The sequence below is a fragment of the Pelodiscus sinensis genome, chromosome 6 (genome assembly GCF_049634645.1).
Source record: "Pelodiscus sinensis isolate JC-2024 chromosome 6, ASM4963464v1, whole genome shotgun sequence".
NCBI classification, from domain to species: domain Eukaryota; kingdom Metazoa; phylum Chordata; order Testudines; family Trionychidae; genus Pelodiscus; species Pelodiscus sinensis.
The window spans coordinates 88,161,267-88,173,634 of NC_134716.1; positions in this window are offsets into that span (position 1 = coordinate 88,161,267).

Sequence of the window (12,368 nt, forward strand, 5' to 3'; positions counted from 1 at the left end):
TTGTCCAGAATTCTCTTTGCTACAGGAAATGCTTGTGATAATATCTGTGTTGGTGGTAAAAAAAACCCACCCCAATGTCAATTGGTATATAAAGAAGAACTCTCTCATCTAATCTTTAAATTAAAAACGAGCAGATGAAAGGATGCTTTCATATCAATATCATATAAAGGATAATGAAATTGGAAATAGATTTATGATTTATTGTCTCTCCAATGACACACATAAGTATATGGGAAAATTGGCTTTCACTATATACAGCAGCTGCTTACATAGCATGATTAAAGAAAGATCCTGTGACTGTGAAAGATCCCAGATGAATAAGGCCTGAAATAGAAAATCTCCATTCGTACAGCACACTGAATTGTATGGCACGAATGTGAATTGCCTGTAATTTGCCAACATTTACATTTGGATCTTTGGTTAGCAGGGACTATGATTTAATAGTCCATAAAGGCCCTTTCTCTACATGCCACTTGAACATGTACAAGTCATTATATTCCAGTGGTCTCTCTGTCTAGATGTCAAGCTGGAAGGCCATTATCCAGAGTGTGCATAGAAACTAGAATGTACGCCCAATATGAGGTTCCACATCACTTCCTACATCTGAGATGAGAAGCAGAAGAAACTATAATGTATGTCTCTTAGCTGCAGAATGATTTCATTATAGCGAAGGAGAGTGTGTTATAAATCATTTATGAATGGGAGAGTATTTGATAACTGAAGAGAGCTGGTATTGTAAACAGCCAATTTATAGAAAGGCAAATCCTGTTTTCAACACTATAGTAGTAGATTTATTGATCACTTCCCTATAGCTAGGACCCTACCAAATTCATGGCCCACTATGGCCAGAGGATTTAAAAAATCACGAATTTCATGAAGTCAGCTGTTTAAATCTGAAATTTCACAGTGTTGTAATTGTAAGGATCCTGATCCTGATTGTAGGGACCAGGATGCAGTATTGCTACCCTTACTTCTAGACTGCTGCTGGTGGTAGTGCTCGCTTTAGAGCTAGGCTCTTGGTGAGCAGTGGCTGCAGGTCAGCAGTTCAGCTCTGAAGGCAGAACTGGTACCAGAAACAGCACAGAAGGATGGCAGAGAACAGTATTGTCACTCTTACTTCTGTGCTGCTGCCTGCAGAGCTGGGCCCTCAGTCAGCAGCTGTCTCTCTCTGGCTGCTAAGTTCTGCAGGCAGCAGTGCAGAAGTAACGGTGGCATGGCATGGTATGGCAATGATATGGTATGGTATTGCCACCCTTACTTCTGCATTGCTGCTGGCAGGGTGCTGCCTTTAGAGATGGGTGTCTGGCCCACATCTGCTGCCATCCAGCAGCAGCTCTGGAGGCAGCACAGAAGTAAGGATGGTAATAATGTGACCCCTCCCAAATAACTTGGCAACTTCCCTAAGACTCTCTTAGGTCAGGACCCTCAATTTGAGGAAAAAATGGTCTCCCCCATGACATCTGTGTAGTATAGGGCAAAGACCAGATTTCTCAGGGGGAGGAAGAGAACATATTTCACAATCTGTGATGCCTTTTTCATGGCTGTTTATGTGGTAGGCTTTAACTATGTCCCTTGCATGTTCAGGGCATCCTTTAGAGCCCAGAGCCACAGTGTGCAGGTACTTGGAATCTTACCAGCATGTGGAGAAGAACTTTATACCCGTCTCTTTGCTTTCTGAACCTATGTGTGTGTGATGGAGGAAGAAGATTTAGCCCAGCAAGCTCATTTATTCTTTTGTACCACCTAAGCTTTTAACTAAATGTACAGTTTAATTTTTTCTTCATATTAAAATTCCTGGGGCAGGCCCTGGAACTCTGTCTGTTTCTTAGCCATTTCATTGATTATACAAGTACAATAGGCTAGCAGTAGAACTGTACATCAGGAATGCAAACAAAAAGAGCCTAATGTACATTTGTGCCAATACCATTAATGTAAATTGGTTATTAGCTATCTATGCTAAAAAACAGTAATACAAAACATAAAGGTAGTTTTATTAACCACATTTTCCCCTATGAAATCCATGCTAGAAAGCACAGTTTGCAATCAGTGATTTTTCCCTCCAGGTGGTATGGCATTTGCTCCACCTAATTAACATATTTATAAACAAATTACTGCCCCCTTTTCTGCACTTTGCATTTTATAACAATAACCACTACAGAGTTAATTGGACAGCTGTGTGCAATGCTTTTGTAATTCAGTTGCAATGTTGTATCATATTTTTGCTCCTGTTATTCTCATGTATGTATAGAAAGGGTAATTAAAGAAAAATGCCATTTATAAGCAATTAGAATGTAAGAACAAGGGCTAAAATTGGTTTCAATCATTGCTTTTTAATAGTGATTTGGGAAGGTTGAGGAGATGGAGGGGAGAGATGAGCCACTCAAATAGTCTGCCTTCTTGCTGCTACCTCCTCATGAATCTGAGAAATGTGTCTGATGACAGGGTGGATCAGATTTTCCACTAGGCACTCTACTCCTGCATTGTCAACAGGATTCACTGCACTGCCAGCAATGACAGTGAGGAGGCAGATTTAAAGTTGGGCTCTAGTGGAGCTCTGTTGGCTGGTGGCACTGCCTCAAGACACTTTCTAGCCCTGCCCTTCTGGGCTGGCTGTGGCCACTTTTGGAACCAGGCCAGCCAGCCCTGCATCCCCTGGCAGAGCAGAGTGAGTGGATGATTTGATCTTGCATCACTGCTTCTGGCAGACCTACCACCTCCAGAGAACAACAAGGAAGGGACAGAATCTGGCCCCAGATCATTTAACTCTGCATTGAATGCCAGCAATGGAGAGGGCTCCAGATGATCCACCACTTTCAAACTGAAAAACTTGGCTGTATTGATTCATAAATCAGAGCTGCCTAACTTCCCAACCTTTGAGATGTCACTGTATTTACATGTGTCTTCTACAACTCCCAATCCTTTTGCTGTATTTTATACTGGCTCTCTCTCTCTCTTGCCTTTCTGACCTTCTCTTGTGTTTTCTGCTCTTTGGGAATGTCAGGTTTGTCTCTTTCCTCTTTCATCTGGCATTTATATGTCACTTTGCTCTCCAGTCTACACAGCACCCTAAACTCAAAACAAGGTAAGCAGTGTGTAGCCAGACAGACCAACACCCCATCTCATCCATCTTATTTGCCTCTCTGAAGCATACAGGGCAGAGAAGGAGCAGTAAATTCAGCATAGTCTATGCTGGCTCATCTGATCCTGAGAAGCTAAAAAAAAACCCAGATATGTGGAGAGAGCGAGCGATTAAGGCATTCAGCATAGCCATCAAGCTTTGATCTGCTTTAATGAAAGATCAGGATATGCGAGTGTGCCCGGCTGGCACCTATGTTGATACGAACACACAGTCCCTGGGAGAGGAATCCCCCACTGAGAAAAGAATGCCCAGTACTTCCAATTTAATCATCTCAATTCTCTCTTACAAGTGTAAATTAAGTTCACAATTCCCTTGTAAGAACTGGTCTCACAAAAGACAGACCAGCCCCATTTGGCATGACAGACAAGAAAGAGAAATACGTGACCCCATGAGTATAAAAGATAGGTCCAGCACACACTCACTTTGAGTGTCATTCTACCCTCTACCTGCTGGTCGGGTTAGGTGTTTGACCTCCCGAGGTTTGATGGGGACGCCCACCTCGTATTTTCGTCTTTCCTAGGAATTGAGGGACCGGCCCTGGCCTGACATGCTGGAGTCGAGAGGCACAGAAGGGGGTAAAAATTGTACCTGGATGTGGTCCTCTGTCTTAAGTGTACACATAGAAAGAGTAAGCTGTTACTTGGTACCATTACTTCTATTTTTCTATCTTTATCTTCTTTGTAACCATTTTTAAGATCTATATTTTGCTAGTAGTTAAGAAATAGAGCAATAGCCATTGCAACCACATGATTTATAAGCTTCCTCAAATAAACCTGTAACTGTTTAAGCTTTAACCTGACTCCTTCAGTTGCTGTAACAGAACCAAGCACAATTTAAAAGAACTTCAGCCAGTCTTAGGGACAGATATAGGGAGAGCTTGGGCGTTTGGATTTGTGTCACACCCAGGTGGCACAATTCATTGGGGCACTCGGCAACCTCCTCCAGGTTGCCCGCTGCAAGGGACCCCGGTCTCAGCAGTTAAAGTCTCGAGTGTATAGTATACACACACACACCACTTACTGCCCTGACCATCGGTTGGCAGAACTGGGGCACTCGTCAACCTCCTCCAGGTTGCCCGCTGCAAGGGACCCCGGTCTCAGCAGTTGAAGTCTTGGGTGTATAGCACACACACACACACACACGCACACACTGCCCTGACTGTCGGCTGACACAGTGTGCTCTACACAAATTGCATATCTTATTTCGAATCTAATTCAAAAGCTTATTTCAAAATTTGGTGCGTCTACACAGCGCCAAATTTCGAATAATACACTATTCGAGCCATCCCTGGGGTAGCGAAATAGTGCACCTGTTATTTCTAAAATTATTTCAAAATAACAGGTGGCTTGTGCAGACATCGGGTGGCTATTTTGAGATACTTCCGCTATCCCAAAATAGCTGTGCAGTGTAGACATACCCTTTCTCTTTTTTAGCCTGGCAATTACTTGAATAGAAGTTTGGTAAACAAAGATCTTGTCTATTCTAGGCTTTTAATAAGACCAGTGCAGCTCCTCCAGTATTAGCAGCATCCACAGTGCTAAAGTAAATGGGCCACTGGCAACTATTGTCATTTAAGCAATCTCACAGAACTGCTTCCAAGTGTGGCAACCAACCACTACATTAAAGTGGCTGGGATAGCTATTGTTCAGGTATTGTTTGAAGGACAGGAAATCCCAGGCACTCCAAACAGTGGATTCACTCTCTGGCCATGTCTATACTAGGAAAGTATTTCAAAATTACTAAATTCGACTTAACTCCTAATTTAACAAATTAGAGCTAGTGTGCCCACAATATGGGGAAGCCTCAACATTAGTCCAAGTCAGACTCCATTAATGTGGACATGCTTTCTCGAACTTAGAGCTCCAGGAGGCACTGCAGAGGGATTAGTCTGAATTACTGTGGGGAGTAATTATTTTGAAATGGTAGCACTGATGGGGTGTGTCTAGACTATAGGGTTTTTTCGAAAAAAGTGGCCTTTATTTGAAAAAACTTCCCCTTCAAAAGTGCTCTTTTGAAAAAAGATGCTATGTAATGCAAACTGATTTTTTTTTTCAAAAGAAAGCATCCAGACTGACTACAGCTGGCCCCGCGGCAGCTCTATGCGGGGAGATGGTAGTGGCGTGCCGGACCTGCGCTGCCTGCTCTGGAGGGGCTGCGGCGCCCAGCGGAGGAGCCGAAGTCACCTGAGGTGACTCAGGGTGGCCAAGAGGTGGATGCAGAGGCTGGACAGAACAGAGGAAGTGACCCAGGACTGAGCAGTGGAGCCAGGAGGTAGCTTGAAGGTTGGTGAGTTACGGTTCACCCCACCAACTGGGCAGGGAAGCGTGTTCCTGTCCTTAGGGTCCTGGGTTGGGATCTGGATCAAGGGCGGGCCCAGGTCCCCCTCCCCTCCGTCTGTTGTTTAGGCGAACGAAGCCCGACCTGGGCAAACGCTGGGTGGTCTTCAACATAAGGAATGCTAGCAGCTTGAGACTCGAAGGGACTAAGAGACATCCTAGACTGGGACCCCAGGAAGGGAGGAGGGCGGTCCGGAAGCAAGGTGCGACCGGAATGGCCACCTCTCCCCGATGATGATGCCTGGAATTCTGAGGGGAAGCGTGACCATGACACTGCTTGCTTTTTTGAAAGGACCGGTTGTAGTCCAGATGCTCTTTTTCGAAAGAGGCTTTTTCGAAAGTATCTTTCGAAAAAGCCACTTTCGAAAGAGGCTTGCAGTCTCGACATAGCCGAGCATCCACACCACTATTATTTCAAAATAACGATTTCAGAATTGGCATTATTCCTGATGAAAAGTAGGAGTACAGATTTTGAATTCTGGAGCCCGTTATTTAGAAATAACGAACTTGGTAGTGTGGACTCTCCGCTTATAAATTCAACTTTGGGGGGTTATTTCAAAATAATGTCCTAGTGTAGACCAGGGCTATGTTAGGGCCTGTTTCCTCTCCTTAAATAGCAATAATTGATGCTGTTGTAAGACAGCATCAAGGGAGAGACAAAGGAGAGAATTGCCATGGTGACTGAACTCCCCAGGACTTTATGAGGATAAAAATGAGGCTCTGGTTTATAGGCAAGGTGCAAGGAAGTGGTCTGATAGCAATTGATGAGAGTTTAGGTACCAAGCTTAGAAAGACAATGAGATCAGCATTTAGAGGATACACCATATCACCCTCTGCAATGACGGCCTGGCTACTGCTTCAAGTAGCACCAACTAGTCTGTAGTCTTTTTTTTCTAGATGGGAGCATTGACATGCCATGGAGCCTTTGGGGAGGTTGGATGGAAATAAAGTGGGTCAAATAAGGGGCAGTTGCCTGGGAAAAATCCCTAAAAAGAATGAATACCAGTGACTGAGAAAAAACACATTGTCAACTTTTCTCTGATATTTGTACCACAATGAAGCTAAGTGCCAGAACTGACATCCAGTGCAGTAGTTGAGGTGCCTTTTGCCTCACAAACTGTCATCAAAAAGTGGTTATGGAATTTTAAAAATAAGATGAGGATTGGAGAGGTTTTGATTTGGGACTGTGTTCAAGTAAATGGAGAAAAGAAACAGAGAAGTTTTATTTACTCCTTCTCATAACAGAACTAGGAGTCACCAAATAAAATTAATAGGCAGAAGGTATAAAACAAATAAAAGGAAGTATTTCTTCACACAATGCAGTCAACTTGTGGAACTCCTTGCCAGAGGATGTTCTGAAGGGCAAGATTATAACAGTGTTCAAAAAAGAACAAGGCTATGTCTATACTACAGGGTTTTATCAGAAAAAGGTACACAAACTGTGCTCCACAATTTGCATACCTTTTTCCGATTGTTTTGTTGGAAGAGGCTTTTCCAAAATTTGGTCCAGTGTAGACAGGTTTCTTCTTCATGGGAGGAGGAAGACAGGGCTTCTGAAAGAGCATATCTGTTCTTCCGCAAAAAAAAGACCCCTGTAGTCTAGACGTAGCCCTAGATATTCATGATGGATAGGCCCATCAATGGCTATTAGTCAGGATGGGCAGGAATAGTGTCCGTAGCCTCTATTTGACAGAAACTGGGAATGGGTGACAGGGGATGATTATTTGTTCTATTCATTCTCTCTGGGGCACCTGCCATTGACCACTGTCAGTAGACAGGATACTTGCCTAGATGGACCTTTGGTTTGATTCAGTGTGGCCATTCTTATGTTTTTCTTCCTCTGCTATGTACAATGGAGACTGGGTACAGTGGAAGCTTAGAGTTGGTGTGTCCTTGATCATAGGCCAATCGGGGGTAGGGAATTTGAATTTTAGCGTAGTTTAGAGCAGTTTCAGGGCTTCTTAAAATTACACCCTACCAGGAATGGCCTGCAATCTCCCAGGCAGGGGTTGCCAGAATGCAGCATATTCCTACCACACCCTGTCCCATGCATAAATCTCCCACAAAATCTCCCTGATAGTGTGGAATGATAGAGGGTCAGCTGCTCCAGCTTCATTCCCCTCTTTCTATCAGCACAATGGCCTCTTTTTGCTGACACAGCAGAGCTCAGGGTTAAGCACTTTGAGTGCTATGGGAAAGAAGCAGGAAAAAGGAAGATGCTTGTTTCTATAAGAAATTAGAGAATTTTTAGTTCAAAGACTTTAAAATCCCTAATACCAGTTGTGAATTTGGAGGTCATTTACTAGTTCTAATTTCTGTAAAGAGCACAGCTTTCTTTTGAAGAAAGAAAATCATTCCATTTTAATGAGTTCACAAAGTCATGGGGAATTTCAATCTTTCATTTTTGTATTGGAGGTTAGTGTTAAATTATAGTTTTAAATTATAGTGTCATCTGCCCCTGTTTTGTCTTATCTCTAACAGGCTGAGGTTAGTTATTTTAAGGGAAATTAACTAGTTTGGAATGAAAAAATATTGTTTATGCAAAGAGTTTTATAAACTTGTGGCTTTATATTAGTCATAGATACAAAAGATAGTAACTAACTATTATAACTCATGAAATACTGGGGTTTTCCATACGGTCAGTGAAAGGAATGCATTGGATCATATGCTTGTGTGCTCCATGTAAAAAGCTATGAAAGTTTAGCTAGTCTGTCTTTCAAGTGAAAAAATTAGAAAGGTAAGAATGAAAATGCAACCTAAGCTTTGTCCCAATGGGCATGTACATTAAGATACAATCTTTAATTATGTGTTCACAAACTATTTCATAAATAAATGTACAGTATAATATAGTTGCTGTCAGAAACTATCTGTAAATTCTTTGGAGATCTTTCCTCAAAACTGGAGCGTGTTGGTGAGGATCCATTGGGGGGGGGAAAAAAAGGCATATCCTGGCAAAAGACCAGAAAACAGAGGTATGCTTGGCCTTAAAGCAGCCTTACAAAATCCTGCACTCCTAGGGTGAATATGCAGCTTTCCTGAATAAACAGGCCATCCATTTCTGTGGAATCTAAGTTTCACTTACAAGAGAAAAATGTCTTTAGTCCTTATGGTGAAAGAGAAAAACCTTTAAAAAATGCATCTACTGGGCCATACAAGAGCAGCTTCTGTTATTACTTTGTTGAACCTACAGAGGGCAATCTGGTCATTCAGCCTCCCTTCACCTGCAGAGTGACTAGAGAAGCTGCAACTAATGCTTCTGAATCCTCCAGGCACTATGGCTCATAGGTAGGAGGAGTGATGATCAGTAGTAGCTCCTCTACCCTAGGCCAGCTCTATTTCTTCTTCACCACTGTCCTTCTGAGACCAATTCCAGAGCATTCCTGCTCAGCTGCCTTGTGGCACTTTCTTTCGTCCTACCCATCTCCAGCCATTCCCTCCCCAAACTAACAGAGAGGGACCAACGATCCCAGAAAATCCAGCAACCTCCTCCTTTAATGTGAGACATCAGAATCCCAGCCCATCTTGGGGTCTGGAGAAGTGGAGTACCCAGGTCCAGAGATGATGTGTCTCCCATAAGGAGACGACTTGAGATCACTACAGTTAGACAAACACAGAACCAAGGAGAAAATAATTGAGTGACAGAAGTAACAGTAGAGGGAACTGAAAATTCTGGCTGAGGTTTTGCTGTGATGCAGGGCTGAGGAGAAACAGCACACAAATTCTATACTGGGATTGGGGGGTGGAAAATTTTTGTTTCCTGATATATGTGCTACCCAAATAATCCTGTAAGAAATGAGTAATTGGCTTTGTGCTGTGGCAGCATATGATACTGCTGAGCAGATGACCTATGTTTTAGGAATAATCACTGGACTCTAGCATCCCTTGGGTTGGTAGAGATGGTGTATTAGAAAGCTGCGGGCAGTTGGGTGTTGGGGCTTGCTATTGTGGTGTATAGGAAATGGATTAAAAATTGTAAGTGATCACGAAGTGTGTGGGATTCCTGATCCTGCTTGCAGCTTAGAGATCTCCGAGAGAAACCATGTGCTCTGGGTCATTTGAGATAGTTAGCAGTCAGTCTGGAGAGAGCCAGCTTAAAGCAAAGTGGGGTGAGCAGTGGCTAGAAACCTAAGGAAGCAGCCTGTTTTCTTGCTGTTTTGGGGTTCTTGTGTGTTATTATTCTGAATCATAAGAAATAAAGTAGTGTTACTTTGCAACCTTCCCACAAGAGTATTTGTAATATTATCTAACTTCTTTGTGTTTATCCTGTGAACATAACAGGTATAATCCCCCTACGTTCACTCACTGACTCATCCTTGGGGAACTATTGTAGGTAGCCTCAGAGGGAGTGTCATGCTTTCATCCTACAAGCTGAACGGGAATCATAATATTGGTGGCTGTCACTGTGGAGGGTATATCACGAAAAACAAGTTAATAATTGACCTGTGCCATTTGTTTTTCATACTCACTGATATACATATCAAAGTGATACCATCTCTTTTAAAAATTTTTTTTACAATAAGTAGTGTGACTTTTACATCTTGTGTTCAAAACAACAACAAACTTGTAGATCAGGGAATGGTGGTTTGCCATCTATCATAATAATGGAGATTGCCTATCTCCTAGAACTGGAAGAGACCTTGCAAGGTCATCAAGTCCAGTCTGCTGCCTTCACAGCAGGACCAAGTACCATCCCTGATGAATTTTTGCTCCAAAGCCCTAAATGGTCTCTTCAAGGATTGAACTCACAACGCTGGGTTTAGCAGGCTAATGCTCAAACCACTGAGCTATCCCTCCCTATCTATTTTTAATGAACGTTCTCTAAAGGAGGCAATGATAGATATTATCAGACAAGATTGTGCAGCATTGAGAAAACTTGGTGACTCCCCCACCATAGAGTAAGTCTGCCATTTTTTGTACCACTTCCCAAGTTCACACAAAGGTTACAAGGCTATCAAGTTGAAAAGAACTTGTCTGTTTGTGCTGTAGCTTTTTCCCTTTCTTAAAAAAAGTGTATTGTGATAAATCAAACACAAGTATGTACTTTTCACTGAACATTATATAAAAATATGAATATAAACAGGGAGGAGGATATTGTGTAGGAGAAAGGAGAATAATAAGAAGGCACAAGACAGCTATTAAACATAAATTATTGTCCGGTGGGCCCTGGTCTCCCAGTCTCTGGTTTATGCCATTCAGCAGATCAATAGCTAATGAGGTCACTTCCATCTCTGATGTAACCATGGATGAGCTCCTGATTCTATTATGAGATCTGATTGGATGGTTCACTCGGCCTAGTGCTGATGTTGCTGTTTCCTGCAGGGTACCTCATTTTTTTACATTAGACCTAAAGTGCAGCAGGTGTTATGCTTTAAAAGGTAATTGGAATGTGCCCATCTAGCCTGGTGTGCAAGTGAACAAACCCATGGGTGAAGCTAGGCCCTAGCCCCTCCCCTCTGCATGAAGCCCTACCCCTTCTGCCCCCCCTCCATCCCTGAAGTTTCATAATGAACAATGTGTCCAGAGCGTGGCACAGGCAGTGTGGTCCCAGGGCCTGGAGGATGGGCAGTGAAGCGTAGTCCCAGGCCTCAGGGTCTTGTGCACACAACAGCTGCCAGCCCACCTGCCCAACCTCTAGCGCAAAGAGAACAACAGTCAGGAGAGGGTCTGTGGGTGGAGCATCAGGCTGTTTGAAGGCAGAGCCTTCATGTGCCTACAATAGCCACCCCCCAGGGACATACGGATGATGAATTTTGTATGGTGGCTCAGGGTCTCCTGGCCTGCACAGTAACCATATTCTGTGGTTTCCAGAATTAGTAATGCTCTGGATATTGGGCCAGATCTTCAGTTGCACCAGCCTAATCCGAACTAGCTAGTCCGTGCCGCATGTAGCCGCGCGGCACGGAGTCCGAACTAGCCGGCATTTAAAAATGGCGCCGGCTGGCTTAATGGAAATGAAGCCCGGGAAATTCAAATCTCGGGCTGCATTTGCAAGTGCGGATGACTACATTACCCCAGCTAGTTCAAACTACCGGGGTAGTGTAGACATACCCTAGGGGTGTGTCTAGACTACAGGATTTTTTCGAAAAAAAGTAGCCTTTTTTCGAAAAAACTTCCCTTGTGTCTAGACTGCTGCCGTGTTCTTTCAAAAGTAAATCAAAAGAACGTGGCTGTTTTTTTTTTACTGCGGAAAACCTCGTTTTATGAGGAAGAATGCCTTTTTTCGAAAGTGCTCTTTCAAAAAAAGGTGCTATGTAATGCAAACTGAGCTTTTTCAAAAGAGAGCATGCAGACTGCCTGGGTACTCTCTTTCAAAAAAGCAGCTTGCTTTTTCGAAAGAAGGGGTTGCAGTCTAGATGCTCTTTTTCGAAAAAGCTTCTTTCGAAAGAGGCTTGTAGTCTAGGTAGTGACATGTCAAGATGTAGGAAGACTGTGACAATAGACTGGAAGCTCTTTGGGAAAGGCCTCTCTTTTCACTAGCTGTGTAGGAGTGCATAGTGCAGTGAGTACTCGGTCAGGACCCTTAGGAACTGATGTAATTGAAACAGATAAATAATGCCATGATGGACATTCTTAGTGTTACTTTCCAATTAGCATATCACACATTTCTAGGATTTTGAGCATCTACTAAAACATTTGAACATATTGCCGTTAATCATGCCCAAACTGTATTTCTGGTCCAATTACCACTCTTCATTTAGCTTTACTAGGAGTATTGAAGCTAAGGTGTCAGATAATTTTCACAGGAACTGTAACAAATTCATTTGCATGTGTAGTATCATCTATTACTGCATAGGGTGCTAAGTTTAATGGCTTAAGCCATAATGATAAGAAAGCAATAATGTAACAAGGGGTGGATTAACTGCAAAAACAGTACACCCTGAGTACATTGTAGC